We start from the raw sequence: 17,761 nt of genomic DNA, 5'->3' as shown, positions 1-17,761 counted from the left end.
CCAGCTATTCTGGTTCTTCTCATGAAAGTGAGAATGCAGCAGACTATTCTACCATTGTCAAAAATGGAACTCCCATATCCATTTTTAATGTTAAGTGTTAATGTTATGACGTAACATTAACGTATAAATGTAAATTTATAGTTAATACACTTTGTTATTAATGGACTAAACTTACTACTATATATGAAGGCCACATGTATAGGATCTGGTACAGAGTAGGCACTCATAAACAATTTCAGATTTGAATTTAAATATATACTGATTTGGGGCAAGGTGTAGAAGAGATTGGTCATTAGCATTAGCATTCAATGTTTTTCATGTTGGTCTTTCTTGTTGATGCCCCACAGAAGAGCAGTCACTCTATGCTCTTGAGCATTGGTCTTGTGAACCTTTACATTAATAGCATTTCCAAACAGTGTCTCTCCCTACCATGCTCTCGCTCAGAGACCCTCCAGGCCATCGTTACCATTTCAGGGACCATATTGAGCAAGAGGAAGGATAGGTTTGTTTTCTCTTGCAGTTAATGTCTCCGTTCTTCCATAAAAAGAATTAATCCGGTGGCGCTCCACTTCTACCATGGCTTCTGCTTGCTGCAGCTTTGTTCCTGCCTTTGTATTTTGATAGTGAGGCCGGTATTGGTGAAAGCTGGCAAGTGTCTTAAAAATTGGTTTTTCTGGGGACTTAAGTGAGCAAAAATTGAGAAATGCCAAGAACAAGAAGCAGATATAGATCTAAGTGTTTTAGAACTTTGGGACATTATAGTACCAAAAGGCTTGTAATGTGCCTTATTCCAGTTTAGAGTCTGGAAAACAACTTTCACAAGCGTATGTGATTTCCAAGTCTCAAAACCGATTTACTGGGAAGCAAAAAATGTAAAGCAGTAGACTTCAATGGTAATTTTCATATCATTTGAGTCTATACTTTTGAAGAGGCTCAGTTCCTTTTGGGTCTTTTTTGTCTGTGAGAGGATTTCTCCAAACTTAACTATTATCAAATAAAGTATGTCCAGAATCTGTTCAGATGTGGGTTTTAGGCTCTAGAAGCATATTTATGAGGATTTTCAAGACTAAGGATGAGGGAAGTGATGATGATGGTGATGGTATCTAATAATAGTATTCATTGAACAGTTAATATATTCTCAGTATTAAGACCTTTTGCATATATTGTGTTGCCCCTTGAACAGTATTTAACTGTCAGTTTATTACTTCTCTTGAGATGATTATCTTTCTTCTAGTGGTCAAAGCATAGAATTTGAAGTTGGGTATGAATCGTAGGTGTAAATCTGAATTCTACCACTCTGTGGTCCTTGACTAGAATATCTAACATCTCAGAGCCTCTCTTCACCTCCAGGGTAAAAAATGATACCATGTCTCATAGAATTTTTAGATACTTGAAGAGTTAATGCAGCTCAAACCTATAATACTAGCTGCGTCATATTAAGTGCTCAAACAAATGTTAGCCATTTCTTTTCTCATTTTTCTGCCACTGTTGGTTAAGATGCCCTTTCCTTTACTAGATCCATCAGGCAAGGAAGTAGAAAATAGAAATATCTAAAAATATAAGAAAAGGGGATTACCGCTGATGATGTATTAGGAAACATGGTTCTTTAATACTCATTGAATTCCATAAAATTTATGATTTAATAACTCCCCATTCGGCCTTTCCACCCAGGGACGTGTCCATACGGCATTGTTTTGTGTTCCCATTGTTGCTTCACGGGAACCTTTCACAAGTTTGCAGGAGCCCTTAATGTCCTGCAAATGAAGGAGGAGATTGTCCTCAAATTCCTTGCAACAGGAACCCACTTAGGTGGCACCAACCTTGACTTGCAGATGGAAGAGCACATCAATAAAGAAAAGTGGTGGTGTCTACCTTAAATCTGAAGGGCACCTGGGAGAAGTCTCTGCTGGCATTCCATGCCATTGTTGCCATTGAAAACCCAGCTAATGTCAGCGTCATGTCATCCAGGAATACTGGCCACTGGGCTGCGCTGAAGTTTGCTGTTGCTACTAGAACCACTCCTGTTGCTGGCCACTTTGCTCCTGGAACCTTCACTAACCAGATCCAGGCAGCCTTCTGAGAGCCAAGGCCTATGGTGGTTCCTGATGCCAGGGCTGACTACCAGCCTCTCATAGAGGCATCTTATGCTAACCTGCCTACCATTGGTCTGTGTAACTGACTCTCCCCTGTGCTTTGTGGACATTGCCATCCCTGAACAACAAGGGAGCTCACTCAGTGGGTCTTATGTGGTAGATGCTGACCTGGGAAGTTCTGCACATGCATGGCACCATTGCCCATGAACACCCTTGGGAGGTCATGCCCGATCTCTGCTTCTACAGAGATCCTGAGGAGATTGAAAAGGAAGAGCAGGCCGTTGCTGAAAAGGCTGTGTCCAAGGAGGAATTTCAGGGTGAATGGACTGCTCCTGCTCCTGAGTTCATCGCTACTCAACCTGAAGTTGCAGGCTGGTCTGAAGGCATGAAGTTCCCTACTGAAGACTGGAGTCCTCAGCCCCCCCACTGAAGCCCCCCCAATGAAGTCTATACCTCCCACTGCTCAGACCACTGAATGCTTAACAGCAACCACTAAGTGGTCTTAAGCTGCTCTTCCACAAAGGCAAACAAATTGGAAATAAGGTTGACAGAAAAGAAACAGTTTCTTAAATAAATAAAAAAAATCCCCATTCGTTCAACAAATATTTATTGAGTGAGATTTGGACAAAGTCCTTAATGTCATGGAACTTATGATCTACTAGAGAAGACAAATATTAAATACTCCTTAATCATAAGTACTACCAAGGAGAAGCACCAGGTGCTAGAAACATATTTGACATCGTGAAGGATCAAGGAAAGATTAGCTGAGAAAGTGACATTTAAGTTGGGACTTGAAGAGTGAGTAGCCAAGAGTAGTTTGGTGGTGAAAGGGAAACGAAAGCATTGCAGACAGAAGAGCAGCATGGGGGGAAATCCTGATGTAGAAAGGTTGGCATGTGGGAAGAAGGAAAGAAGTTTCTCTTGCCAACACCAGACAGAGAACAAAGAGGATGAGTTAATCAGTCTGTATGGTACCTTTTCTTCACTGGCCCAAGAGGTATGCCGTAGCACAGATCACAATATAGAAAAGGTTCCCCGTTTTCTTCACCACATCTCAGGGCACCCATCATTCTCAGCCTATTCAGGGACATGCATCCTCACTCCCAGAAATCTAACCCATTTCCAACCCCTCACTTACTCTCAGGGCTAGGAGATGCCTTATTAATCTGACACATGTATGCCTCTGCAGTTAAATTTCAATGTTTAAGTATCCATGGTAATGGTTTTCAAATGTGAGCTTTGCATCAGAATCACCTAGAGGGCTTGTTGAACCACCAAGTTCCTGACTGAGTAGTTCTGAGGTGGATCCCTAAAATTGACATTTCTAATAAGCTGCCCATGGCACTGATACTGGTGGCCTGGGTTCCGTACTTGGTTGAGTCACTAGGTTAAGTTGTCTTCCTTCTTTCAACAATTTGACAGTCACCTTTACTTTCTTAACTCAAAGGAAAATGCTCAGGGAGTTTTTGAAAGGGAAAATACTAAAATCAAAACTAAACTCTGTGGGTGACTGCACATTGGCCTAACCAGACTGTACCTTTTTGTGAGCAAGACTTACCTTCAATATGTGCATTCCCAGAGGTTAGCACATAGTAGGTACCCAATACATGTTTATTAGATGAACTGATGATCAGTGAAGGAATCACAGAATGGATGTAGCTTAGTGAATTTTATACAGTGTTCTTTGGAAAGCTATCATGATTCCTTTCAGCCTGAAAGGTCTTCCAGGAGGCTAAATTGTCATTCTCTTGGAATCCAGCCTCAGAAATTGCAGAGTCAAGATATGCTTGTATTTTAAGTACTTACTTGGATTAAAAACTGAATTGCTAACAGGATTACAAAATGCCAAGTTTGCTGAGACTCAAATTGTTTATGCGCATGTTTGGTTCTAAGTTCTTTCGTCAATCAGTACATTTATGTTTCTAATTACAGTCAATGTTTGTTTGGTTGTGGGTTGTTTTTTTTTTTTTGACACCTGCACATGAATTCTCAGTCAAAACGAGCTTCAGTAATTTGCACAGGTATAATATAACTAAAACGAGGCTCATAACCACCGATGTGTCTCCTACACTACGTGTTTAATGAATTCAGAGGTGTTGTACCTCAATTCACATTGTGATTCAGAAAACGGTCTGCTATTTTTCCCATTTTCACTCCCACAGTGTTGTAAAACATTTTTAATAAACCTCTAACAATTTTCCTCATTCCAGGAGCATGGAGTTTTAGTAGATGATGCAACACAACTTTCATTTGTGATTATTTTTAGGCCTGTCCTTGGGATCTCTGTATTTGAAAACAAGAAAAAGAAAAATGCCCAAGATTACCATAATTCTCCAAAATATAATGTTTATTACTGCCACCAATCAAATCAATTACAGACTCATAGTCTAGTCCCTAAAGACTGGAGCTGGTTTTGATGGGGGCTATCCATCAAATCTCAGCTATGACCCAGGCACTGGCTCATGGGTCAAAGCCTTCCTGTTCTATGATGAACCATCCTGAACAATTCTGTGCCCAGTTTTTAGCTTGGGCCTCGACCCCAGCTGACACCTGTAAAATTGCAAGTAATTTCCCTGTAGGCTCTAATAATCAGAGGCCTAGTTAGAGAAAAAGTCATTTTAGCATCAGCTGACAATTATTTTTTTGCCCTGAATATCTTTCCCTGCCCTCTTATTTGGTTTGAACTGACTCACCTAATTGGGGTCAACCATGGAAAAGGAATATGCTGCTGGATTTGTTGTGTCTGAATGCCCAGTGCTAAAGAATGTCTTGGGGATGACCTCTCCTATTTTTCTTAAAAGATGAAAGTTGAAGAATTTGAACAATGCATGCATAATATCATTGCAAGAGTAAAATCAACAAGGGGAACTCAACTGGTCTGAGGACCATTCTCACACCTGTATCACCTTTGGGCATCCAGAGTACTTGTGGCCTGGCCAGTGCCTGGCCAAGGCACTGCATTCAAGCCCTTCAAAAGACAGCAGAATGATGTCAGTGTTAACATTTCACTGCACATTAATTCTTGAGAAAAAAAAAACTGTCATTTAATTTAAGTGCTTATATGCATATGGTTAATTAAGAAGCCAAAATTGGCTATAAGCTTGGTAAGTTCTAAGAACAGGGAGAGAGAGATCATTATGCTTCTGCTCATGGTTAGCTATTTGTGAACCAGCTGATAATGTGCAAAATTAAGATTTCGTAAGTGGCATTTTAAATGAATGGTTAATGGCTGAAGATTAATTAAACAGTCAGAGTTGCTGAAGAAAAGCTGTTAAAAAATTATGTTTATAGGCCAGTCACTTGCATGCTGAACTGAAATCCTGATAGACTGTGGCCTTTCTGTTTACCAAGAGAGCATTTTCACAAAGCGGGCCTCCTGAAGGAGGAAAACCCACCCTTCTCACACACCATGCAGCCGTAACGGTAGCCTCAGGGATGTTCCTTTGGAATAAAAGCTACCAAGTAGGAAAATGGACTAGTGCTAAGTGTTAGATTGAAGGGATCTGTACTAAAACCTTCATCTCAGGTAGCCAGCCATATTTTCTTTCTTTTCTACGTGTTGCATGGTTCTGAGTTAGAGTAGGTAAAACCCATGGGGTTTTTAAGAAGCTATTCTAATTCTGTGAGAGAGGCCAAGATTTGCAGTATATTGTTTTCAACCTGCAGTGGATACTTCTTTTTTTTTTTTTAATGTGTATTTCTTTTTGAGAGAAAGAGAGACAGAGTGCGAGGGGGAGAGGGACAGAGAGAGAGGGAGACACAGAATCTGAGGCAGGCTCTAGGCTCTGACCTGTCAGCACAGAGCCTGATGTGGGGCTCGAACTCACAAACCACGAGATCATGACCTGAGCTGAAGTCAGATGCCTAACCCACTGAGCCACCCAGACACCCCCGTAGTGGATACTTCTTTAAATCTAAAACTGCTAGCTCCATGGAGGTACAAGAATGGATTGTGTACTTCTGGCTCTACCATGGGTTCTTCAGGGGAAGGTTTACCTTGTGCATGGGAGGTGGTATAAAACTATTTTTTTAATTCATTTGTCATAGCTCACCTCAATAAATATTGAATAAATAAATGAATGAATCAGCTACCTCAAAGTTGTGTGTAGGAAAATATCAAAAGTTCTTTTATTTCTTTTATATGTTTTAATGTTTTCTCTCTCTTTTTTTTCAAGTTTATTTTACTTATTTTGAGATAGGGAAAGAGAGAGAGAGAAAGAGAGAGAGAGAGAGAGAGAGATCATAGGAGGGGCAGAGAGAATCTCAAGCAGGTTCTTCATTGTCAGCATGGAGCCCGATGTGGGGCTCAAACTCACGAACTGTGAGCTCATGATCTGAGCCAAAATCAAGAGTCAGTTGCCCAGTCAATTGAGCCACCCTGGCACTTCTCAAAGACTCTTTTAACTGCCTTCCCATCTGTGCAATTAAATGGCTACCCCACTCCTCTTCTGAATCAGGTGTCCAGGTGTGCCTATGCAACAACTGTGCCCTCGCCTCAGGGACCATGTTGTCTCGTGGAGGAGACACAGGCATGTGAACAAGTAAATCACAGCCATGCTAAGGACAGTTAGAGTGGTCAAGGAGGGGAGCTAGGAACCTCGGGGTGGAGGGCAGTCAGGAGTGTATTTTCCTATAAGTTGGAAAGGAAATTAATTCTGCCTGTTTTTTAAAAAAACATGAACATTAAAGATAATTTTTCTTTTGAGTTCATTCAATTGCCTGCTTCCAGGCAGAAGACCCGAATCACGTAGGCCAGACAGTTGTGTCTCCTGTTTAAAAGTTCCCTAGAGATAGAAATCCTGCAGCCTCCCTTGGTATCCTGTTCCAGTGTTTAATCACCCTTCCAATCAAGAAGTTAATCCCATTTCCTCTTCTCCAGCCTTCTTTGGCTTGGTGAAACCTGGAAAAAACCCATGAGACCCCTTGGAGGTCTTGAAAAGTTAATTAGTCGACACTGGGCTGCTCTAGGTTCAACAGTGTACCTTATAATGCTGAGGCTGTGTACCTGCACCATTGCAATGGTAGGATTTTGTTATATTTCTAGTAAGTCAGATAGTTTTCCTCCTGGTCTATAGACAATGAGAGCAATTTGACATTTCAGCATGTTTAAAGAAGTTGTTTTGCTACATTTACATCTACATATTTAGTTGAATGCAACTGAAGTTTGGCCTAATGTCACTCAGAAACCAAACTATGTATGTTGATAAGAAATAAAATTAAGGATTATGAATAATAATAGCTAACACTACACATTAGTGAGAATTTGCTATGGCAGACGCTGTAGTGATTGCTTTGCATGTATCACCTCACCTTCTGACCACCTGACCAGGTGGTACTAGGACTGTCCCCAAGGTTCAAATGAGGAAACCTAGTTGCAGAGGAGACAAGGAACTGGCCTGATATCATCAGGGCTGGGCCAAGATTTACACCTAGTTACCCCGAACGCAGAGCCTAGACACTTAACCACTGTGCTGTTGACTATCGAATTCTTTTTTAAAAATTATTTTTCTTTCTCTGGAATCCTATCTCATTTTTGTTCCCCCATGTGCAAAAAGTCCAAATCTATAACCTTTCCTTGTGGGAAGTAATAGTGCTGCTGAATAACAGTCCCCAGGCCAGAGGCAATTCTTGCTGCAATTATGGGCGTTTGAGTGGCAAGCACCTTCTGCTTTAAGAAAGGCATTAGTGGTTCACGTTAGAAAAACTGATAATTCAAAGCTTTTCCATTCTGGCAAAAATCAACTTGATGCAAAAGGAAAGAAAATAGGTACTTCCAGGAGAAAACCGGTGCCATAGAAAGGATGGGGTAAAAACTTGTTTGTAGACGCCAGAAGCATCTGGGGAGCAGTGATGTCCAATAATTGCAGCTAAAAGCTGCATTAATTGACCAGTGATGGGTAGGAAGCTACCTCCAACCAGGATCCCCAACTCGCTGGTGCTCTTTTCATAAGCAAAGTAAGATGCGGGAGGTCACCTTCCGTGGGGTTCTCCATACAGAAAGGAAGCAGCTGTGACAGAGACTGTATTTCTACAAAGGCAAAGCTTGGCTTTTCAAGCACTGCATGGGAACCACCAGGGGATCTTGTTAAGATGCAGATTTTGATTCCAGAGGGCCAGGGTGGGCCTGAGGTTCTGCATTTCTAACAAGCTCCCGGTGCAGCTCGCCCTGCTGGCCCCGGGACCACACTGTGACTAGCGAGGGTGCAGACCAGAAAAAGGCAGTGCTTCGTTGGCATTGTTTTAATCATTTAAAATAAATATGCAGCAAATCTTTTTAAGACCTTCTGAAGTTTCAGCTGTCATGTCGTCCTATCAGTGAGATGGCCAAGAAAGCTCATGCCTTAATGGGCCAGAACATCCCACAGCCTCGCTCGGGCTCTGTTTCCTGGAAGGGAGAGTATGGCTTTCTTTGGTCATGCTGGTTTTGTGACTGCCGCCCTGGGCCTGCAGCAGGGTCCCTGTTTTGACCTCTTGCTGCTCTCTGAGAAGCCGCTTGCACGTTAGCAACATGCTCTGATGCTCCGTCTCCACATATGAGTAGACATAAATTTGGATTTCTTTTCTCGAGCACTGTTACAAACCTGCCAAGAAAAGGTTTTTCACTGCAAATAACTAATCCATGTTTCCCACCACACCCCATTCAATTAAGAGTCTCAATGGCTCTATTTATCCCATCATTTGATATAAAGGCCATTATATTAGAATCATGTATTATTTGTGGATTGGTAATATTTTAACTAAATATTAACTTCTCTGATAAAGGATATCATCCCCATTGACCTGCACCCGAAACTAGTTTGCGTGAAAGTTTTTAGAGTATGTGCTTTTGGGTGTTTTCGTTTGAATGCCAGTATTTGAGATTAAATTATTTATTCCTTTTTTTTGAACAATAACAACAAAAGTTGATACCACTAGAACCATTTATAACTGTGAAAGAAAGAAAACAAGAAATTTTTTTCTGGAGGTTGGGTTGCATCTCAGTGTGTTTATTAATTGTGGGAAAATGCCACTGAGTTGTAACAAATGGGAAGATGGTCTCAATTAATGAGAACTTCTTCTCTATGTGGGAAACAGTCAAGTCAAGAACAGAATCATTAAGACCAGCCTGATGTCAGGACAGTGGGGCTGCATGACATTAGTTTACAGCAGGTCTGTGCAGTAGAAATATCACGGGAAGTGCGTGTAGAATTTTAAGTTTTTAGTAGCCTCATTTAAAGAAGTAAAATTAGTTTGACACTATGTTTTATCTACCCCAATCTGTGCAAAATATAATTTCAACATGTATTCAAAACACTTATTATAGAGCTGTCTTACACTCCTGTATTCATATTAAGTCTTCACGATCTCGTGTGTATTTTACACTTTGCAGCACATCTCAGTTTGGACCAGCTGCATTTCAAGTTTTCAACAACCACGTATGGCTATTAGCTGCCATATTGGACATACCACAATCCCTTCAACATACTTCCAATGGTGGCTGATGCTTCCATTTGAAGTTTTCCCGATATGGAGTACAGGGCAATGGGAAGACCCTCTCATTTAAGGGTAGCTCCCACAGCAGGAAACTTTTTCTTATCTTACACCCCAAACTGCTGCTCTCTTTCACAGAGTTTACCGGCAAGAGTAAGAAAAAGACACATAAACAATCAATTTCCACTCCCAGGGAACAGATCTGTCAGCTCTACCTTTTCCATGTCTAGAGAGATGTGCCCCAACTTAAGTGTCAGCTGCTACACAGTGAGGTAATCCCAAAATGGGCTGAGCGAGACAAGATGCAAGTCTAATCACATCCCAGATCTGTCCTTGTTTTGCCTGGAAGAAGACAGAACCAACGATCTAGCTCAACTTAAAAGTCTACCTGAGACAGGAGAATAGAGCCCGGCCTTCACACAGAAGTACATGTAGTCCCATCATATAAAGATTTGTCAACAGCTAACTCAGGCAGAAGGTGACTAATTATAACAGTATAACACCCATGTGATTCTCACTTAACTGCAATCCTTCCTCCCTTACCAGTGGTATTCATTCTAGCCAGGAATAGTGAAGAAAGTGCTTTAGAGCAGAACCTTTTCTTTCCTTGTGTTTAACTCTTAATCTTGGTAAACTGATCACCCTCTCAAGATGTCATGTCTCCAGAATTTTATAATGACAGACTTGGTCTTCACTTAATTAATACCCCTTTTTAATTACAAACCTTTCTTGCCTACTACTGCTGTTTTGTGACTCTAACACCTCAATATAGAGCACCATTAGTGACCTAGTTGCTCAAGCTAGAGATGTAGGGTTCCTTCTTGAGGCTTCCATCTCCCTTAGCGACACACCCGTACTCTTTCCTATGAAGATCCATGAGAATGGGTAGCTTTGGTTGGCCTGTCTGTGCACTGCCTTTCCCCAGTGAGGAAATGCCGTTGGGTCCAACCTTCCTTGAGCACTTCTTCTGATCCATTGTGCTTTCCCTGTGACACGCTACCCTAACCTGGACAAGGCTCAGTCTGGGATGCTAGAGTGGCTGAACTGGGGAACATTGTCTTTTGCTCCCTACATGCATTGCCTTTTACAAATGCCTCTCAAAATATAACTCTCTATTTGAAGCTCTTCTTTCTAAAGCTGTCCTTATCCTCCCAACTTTCTAAGGCCCACAACCTTGGTTGCATTACCCAAGACCCTTGCTCTAAATGGCCATAGTGCCATTTCTCTCTATGCATTTTTTTCCCCTGGGTGAAGTTCAATGTGTTACTCAGGATTTAGCACAGATATTACTTGTTTATTTCTTCAATGAGATATTGAAGTAGGAACTATATTTTGTTTCCGATCCCAGCGTAGTTACTGAGGCATCTGGTGTTCAATTAATATGTATTAAATGAATGAATGAATCCAGGTGGCTCCATTCTTAGCTTTAAGATCACAGAGATTTCTTGTCACACTCTTGGCCTGGCCAACCTCCTGGGCTAATATGACTTGTCTGGCCTCCCAGTCAGCACAGCCTCCCTCCGGTTGTCTCTTCCCCCTAATCGGCAGTGACGCTTGAGTGTCAGTGATCCCACAGGCTTCTCTGGTCCTTGTCTCTCAGGATTGAGGTAGTATATCCTACTTCAGGAAATGCCTCCTTGCCAAGTTCCCCTAGGTGAAAGACTTCCCAGGACACACAAGTCACTGTCTCTTCCATCTGGTCTCTGCCTCAAACACTTTCTAAGGGCACAAGGTGGTCTTTACTATTCAGAAGCTGCAGTCAGCCCAATATGGCTGCTCCACCAAGGGAGAAGGCTCTTGTTGGCAATTACATTTTTGTAACTCTTTTGCACACCTAATATTTGTCACTGACTCTTGTTGATCTCCAGTTACTTCTACTGATACATTCCAGAGAATTTTGCTTGAAATGAGCACTGAACTTATTAACTCTAGTTTTCTAGAGTTTGCTTTGGCCATTAAAAAAATTGACTGTGATTTGCTCACCTCAAGTATCTGGACACATCTTCCATGGTCTGTAATTTCTCAGAGATACCATCCATGCTTCTAAGGGCACACCTCCCAGCTCTTATCAAAACTGTGGACATAATTTGTGAGTACCAGCAACTGGCATGCCTTTAAAGCACCTTGGATCGTGTATTTTTCTCTCCCTCCTACCATCCTGTTCTTTTCTGCCTCTCTTCTGCCTTCCCTTGTTGGAGATGTCAGATGAGTCACATACCGTCTCTGCATCTCCCCGTCTGGGAAGACGGGAGGGTGGGGCTAAGTGATCTCAGCACTTCTTCCCAGCTCCAAAATTATATGGTTCTGCAGTCCTCTAATGGAAGCAAAATAGGAGTTCAGGTTGCTCTGCCTTTCCTCTGGTGCTGTTATCATGTCAAAGCATCTCCTCCCAGCAGTGGCCTTCCCTTTCTTATTCCTCTCCACGGTAGCTTTAACAATCAAATAAAAAATAAATCTTTAATGTCATGAGCATTTGTTTTCCAAGGCCCCATACTCCCTTTGAGCTTCACTTCTCTGACTGGCTCAGACCGTTTTGCCACCTTCTTTGTGAACCACAGTGCCACGGATCCATCCCTTAACTCCCTCTGCTCAGCTCCGCAGGAGTGCTTCACACTAACCCCAGATTTCAGGAATTAGAACAATAGTGTGACGCTCCCTAACCTCTCACACTGGAAATCTCTTTTGTCTGTTATCCAGGTGTTCCTGTCCTTAGATAATGAGAACTTGGGTTATGAGATTTGTAAAAAAGCTTTTGGCAATGGAATTTTACAAACACACACGTGCGCATGCGTGCACGCACGCACACACACAAACACACACACACACACACACACACACACACATCTTTGTAATTTTTTTTCCCTTACAGCAATGGACTACCGAAATTTGTAGTTAGACTATTATAAACTGTTTGTGTTTGCAGAAATGTTCCCTTAAAAAAGATAAAAGAGAATCCTTTCATTCCAATAATAATATCACAACCTTTCAAGAAAGAGCAAGGACTATGGAATAAAGGAATACAGGCAAGTCACTATCAGTATTTCCAGAGCAATCTCTCCCCCTTCTTCCCTTTGGTCCTCTGGCCTAGAATCTATTGAAGACGTACGTACCTGTAAAACTAACGAGGTTTCAAACAGCTGTGGGCCCTGCCTTTTGGGGGTTTTTAGGATACTTTGTGGGCGGAGGCAGAGAAAGTAACGTTTGTGCCTATCTTAAATAGTATAAAAAATTAAATGGAATTTACCATCAAATCATGGGAAACTCTTAAACAGATTTCTTAGCACCCTGGCCTATAATAGGAGACAGGTGTGCATTTTGAAAATATTCTTTAAAACAAAGTCTGTTGTGATTTTTCAAGCCCAGGGATGATGTGTATCAGATATCAGAAGGAAGCATTGATCCTTGTAGTCTGACATTTAACAAATTGCAAGTTGTATCCTTGCTCATACCCTTTAATTCGAAGACGGAAGTGTTGTTTACGGTTTCGTCTTTGTGGGTGGATCCATGTGTTGATGTGTGTTGTTGAGCAGGGTAAGATTGCCCACATACGTCCACGGATCCGTAGGTAGAAACATGGTTTATCACTTTACATTTTGGTTTTATGTCCCCAGAGCTAGCTTTTCAAATTGATATATTCAATCCCTTTTTCTACATACATTGTTTTTCATAAGTTACAGGCATTAGCTTACACAAAAACGGCATTATTAGGGAAAACCTACTTTTGTTTTCTAAGTTTAAAAATAGTAGCCTATGAGAAACTCACTAGAAAATATCATAACCATTCATTGGGAAAAACAGTACCATTCAAATAACATACTGTACCGTCCATTTGTGTTCCAAGCGAAATGAAACTTTATTTTGATTGGGGTTGTCACAGATAATTTCTGCACGTAAAATACACCTAGGGACAGCTTTCAAATGGAGTTGTCACTTTTTGTTTAGCAGGCAGGAGACTCTCCATTGTTGTCAAACCCTCTTTACAAAAGCATCACTAACCCAGTGATACACAGTTGTAGAGAAGAGGGAATCGTCACTCAGCTTACTTGGAACAAAAAAGAGCAAGGTTGGTCTCTGTCAGCGCTCAGTGTGTCAGAGGGCTCTTTTGTTTAGCTGGCTTCCCTCTAGCCAGCAATGCTTTTATAGTCTTGGAATTAGATTTCTTTCTCCTGTGCTCGTTTTAGAAAGGTGTAAATAGATTAACACATATTGTTATTCTCTGCATACGTAAACTGTATCATTTGTGTTGTCTACTCAACTTATGAAGTCACGGAAAGGTAAGAAGAAAAACTACACCTTCTCTAGATTTACACACACGCATGAACACACACACACACACACACACACACACACTTCAGTGCCTTTCAAAGTTGTCCTGGTTTTCTTAAGATTAGAACCAAGATGTTCACATTATCTGGGACGCCTGAGTGGCACAATCAGTTAAGTGATCTCAGCTCAGGTCATGATCTCACGGTTCATGAGTTCAAGCCCCACATCGGGCTCTGTGATGATGGTGAAGAGCCTGCCTGGGATTCTGCCTCTCCTTCTGTCTGACCCTCCCCACTTGTGCTCTCTTTCTTTCTCTCTCTCTCTCCCTCGCTCAAAATAAATACACGAACTTAAAAAAAAAAGATGTTCACTTTTAAAATATTAGTAACATAATATAGGTTAAATTTTGTCCATTGCTAAAACAGTCAAGTTTTGTCTTTAAAGTACATAGGGGCCATCATATTGGGTTTTATAATAATAAATATTTTGTGTCATATATATGGGATAATATATAATATATGGTATAATTTATATCATAAAAGGTGGGCTGAATAAATTATGTTGATTTCACCTACTACATGTAGGTGAATGTATGTTGACCTCACCTACTACATCCCCAAGAAATAATAATTCTCTATCCTTAAAACTTACTTGATGCTTAAAATTCCCAGAAGCAGAAGCCAAGTGGAACAAAACAAGATGGGGAAAAATGGCCCCACAGCTCTCAGGTTCTCTAGAACGCCATTTGATACCTTGGAAAGTCCTCAAACGTATAGTATAGCAAAGTAAATCGAGGAAAAGATGAGCTGTAGACATCTCTTCTGGTTCTCGGATTCTGTGCTTCTCACAAGGGGGAAGGGAGATAAGTGAGAGTAGGAAAAGCTGAATAGAGAGAAAAGAACGGGACAGAAATGAATAGAGAAATGGATAGTCTCTTGGATTTGAGGGAATAGCAACTGATGACCAAAAAAATTAAAAAAGAAAGAAAATGACCAAAACTGAAAGCTGAAGTGACCCATTAGAGCAGAAGCTTGGCATTTTACAAATGCCAGTAACTCCTGGAGAAGCTCATAAAGAAAGAGAGTTCTGGGCTAGGAAATCTCCCATGATAGTTTTCCTACTATATAATCCCCCCATTGTCTCCCATTATAATCAACTCCCATGGTAATTTTCAATTGCCAGACCTCTAAAAACTCTCCATTCTCATTAATAAAAAGAGGACTTCTTTCATAAATTTTGCATATTACCCATTGCAATATTCTGCCTTTCAAATCACAGGTTAATTTTTCATGGATCACTTATGAAAAATACAAACAAACTTAAAATTCTGTTTATAATTCAGACGACCAACAAAGTAATGAGATTCTGTGTTATGGTAACTGTCACATCTTGTCTCGGCCCTGTTGTGTCTAAATGTTAGCTCTCTTATTAAGCTCCATTAGAGGGTTTTACAATCCAAATTGTTTATACGCTACTGGTTTTCCACTGCCTGACGGTAGGGCACGTTTCACTCATTATTGTTGGTTGTATCTTACATCATTAGTAAGAGCTGGAATAACATTCAGCAGGAAGGCGGCATGCACTAACTGAAATGCCTCTTTCCTATGCATTTCCCAACGTGCCATTTTGAGTATATCGTTTTAGAAGTGAGATTCAGTCTGACACCTAATGAGTAGGGGAACTCTTTTTTTCCCTTTGTTAAATTTAAACGACCCCTCCACTCCCAAATTTATATTTTTGTAAACCTAATCCGCAACCACTCGTCGTCCCCAGTGAAATGTTTTCGCTCTCTTTCTGTGTTAGACTTAAAGTAACTAATATTTGTAGCTTTCTTGATGGAGTACCAAGGCACCTTCACGATTCCACTCTTCTTCGCTGCTACCTTTCCTCCTGGTAAAGAAGATGAGAAAGCCCAATGTGATAGAAGGAAAACTCCTTCTCAAACTACCCCATTGATACATACCACATTTCTACCCCAGGATAGTCAGTTCTGGCTCCAGTGCTATCTATCTTCCTTTTATGTTTTTGTTAAGCTACACTATTATTTTCTAAATTTTCTATAACAAATGTTTTATATTAACTTTAGTAACCAAAAAGCTAAAGCAGAAAACAAACCTACAATCGCCAATGAGCCCACAACCTAGACTTGACCGTCCTTAACATTTTAGAGGATTATTCCCGGGCTTGTTTCTTGAATATCATTGTGTATGAAATATATAATTTGTGTTTGTGCATAGTGCTGACACGTTTATACACATATACATATGTAATATTTATATGCATATATAAATCTTGGGATCTTTCCTTTTTATCATTATGTTGTGCTTTTGTGCCAATTAATCTTTTCACAACCATCCCTTTTAATGGTTGTGTAAAAACAACACTGCCTAACTGTACCCTAATTTATGTAACCTTTTCCTTAATGCTAAACAGTTAGGGTGTTTCAGAATTTTCAGTGTTATGAATTACTCTCTGATAAGCACTTTTTTACATACATCTTCCTACACAGCTTGGATTATTTCCTTAAGATACCTAGAAGGGAAATGATGCATTAAGGGCTTACAGCATAGTAGCCAACATTTTCCAGGAAAACTGAAGCCATGTTTCGAATAGCAGCGTAGGAGAGAGTTCGTTTCACCCCATACCTGACAACTTGAATGTTATCTCTTTTCCCCCCTTAAATCTTTGCTAATTAGGTGAAAAATAGTACCTTATCATTTCACTTTGAACTTCCTAGCTTCCTAGTGAGGTTAAGCATTTTTATGGAAGCACAGGTCTGTTTCAAATTACCATTAGAGGTTTTCATTCTGCCTCAGCCTTGCTCCATTACCAAGAGGAATAGTTATTGGAATCAACCTCTGTTTCTTCCCTCAAAAAATCTATTTGGATTTATCAAGATGTATTTGGATGCAGGTTTTTATACCCCTCTTGACAAAAATGAATGATTGCTCACCTGGGTCTTTTAAGCACAGAACTAAGCCACATCTGTTTGGATCTTGTTTTAATCGACTCCCCCTTACCCCCAAGTAGAAGAGGGTCCCTTTGAATAGGCAGTATTGGAAAATAAGGCCCTCATAGTAGCCAGTGAAAGAAGTGTCACATCAGGGTCTGGACATTGCTATGACAACACAGGCTCCATCTGTCACCACTCCCCTAAGCATGTGTGGCGCAGGAAACCCCTCTGCAATGTTTAATCTGAGAATTTTAATATTAAATGTATATTTGACATTGAAAGCTCACACCTTATTTGCTGTTGTCAGACTCAGTTGATAGACAGCTAGGTCAGTCTCTTTTTATAGTCCATTTCTGAGATGAAACTATAAATTTTGAAGCCGGGATTCATCATTGTGGAGAGAAAAGCTTTTGCAGCCTATTGTTGAAATATAACATTTTATAGGATTTATGAGGTCCAGATTCAGGAAGATCATTTGCCAAGCACTTAAGGCTGGTTTTGCTGCCCTTTGCTTTTCTTCCCTCCTGAAAACATATATAGAGGGGGAAGTCCATTAGAAAAGAAAAATCATGAAGAAGAACTTACTTGATTCAATACAAATGTCAGCCTAAGAAAGAAAAGGTCCTGAGCCTTTACTGTGAGGAGCCTCAACCACACAAGGCCGCTCCTTGGTGATAGGAATACTGTTTGCTTCTGCAAATGAAGTGACATCATATTTGTGTTGATATTAAATGCGTGTCTCTGATTCTGAGCAGCCTTTTGAATTTAGGCACATAATACCAATCGTCTCCAATATGCTTCCGGGATTCTTTTTGAAATTCCATGATATGACGGGTTCTGTGATTTGGTCATATTCCACTTAGCTTGTTTTATTGCTGCTAATTTTACACAGGAAAATAGATTCTCTGAAAGTTGTGATCACAGTAGCTGTCAAGTGGTCGAAAATGAAGAAAACCACCAGACAGTGTCAGATTTATTA

At 40.6% G+C, this 17,761-nt stretch overlaps 1 protein-coding gene and 1 pseudogene across 4 annotated transcripts in view; both read left to right on the top strand.

Moving 5' to 3' along the window:
- PARD3B (par-3 family cell polarity regulator beta) overlaps nucleotides 1-17,761 on the top strand; it is a 1,001,728-nt gene that overhangs the window by 859,331 nt on the left and 124,636 nt on the right. The window lies entirely within an intron of this gene.
- Nucleotides 1,264-2,603, top strand: LOC144617250 (small ribosomal subunit protein uS2 pseudogene; annotated as a pseudogene).

Source organism: Panthera onca, chromosome C1, assembly GCF_046562875.1.
Source record: "Panthera onca isolate mPanOnc1 chromosome C1, mPanOnc1 haplotype 2, whole genome shotgun sequence".
In the NCBI taxonomy this organism is placed as follows: domain Eukaryota; kingdom Metazoa; phylum Chordata; class Mammalia; order Carnivora; family Felidae; genus Panthera; species Panthera onca.
Note: the sequence above shows the minus strand (reverse complement) of the source record. Positions and strands in the feature narration are given on the sequence as shown.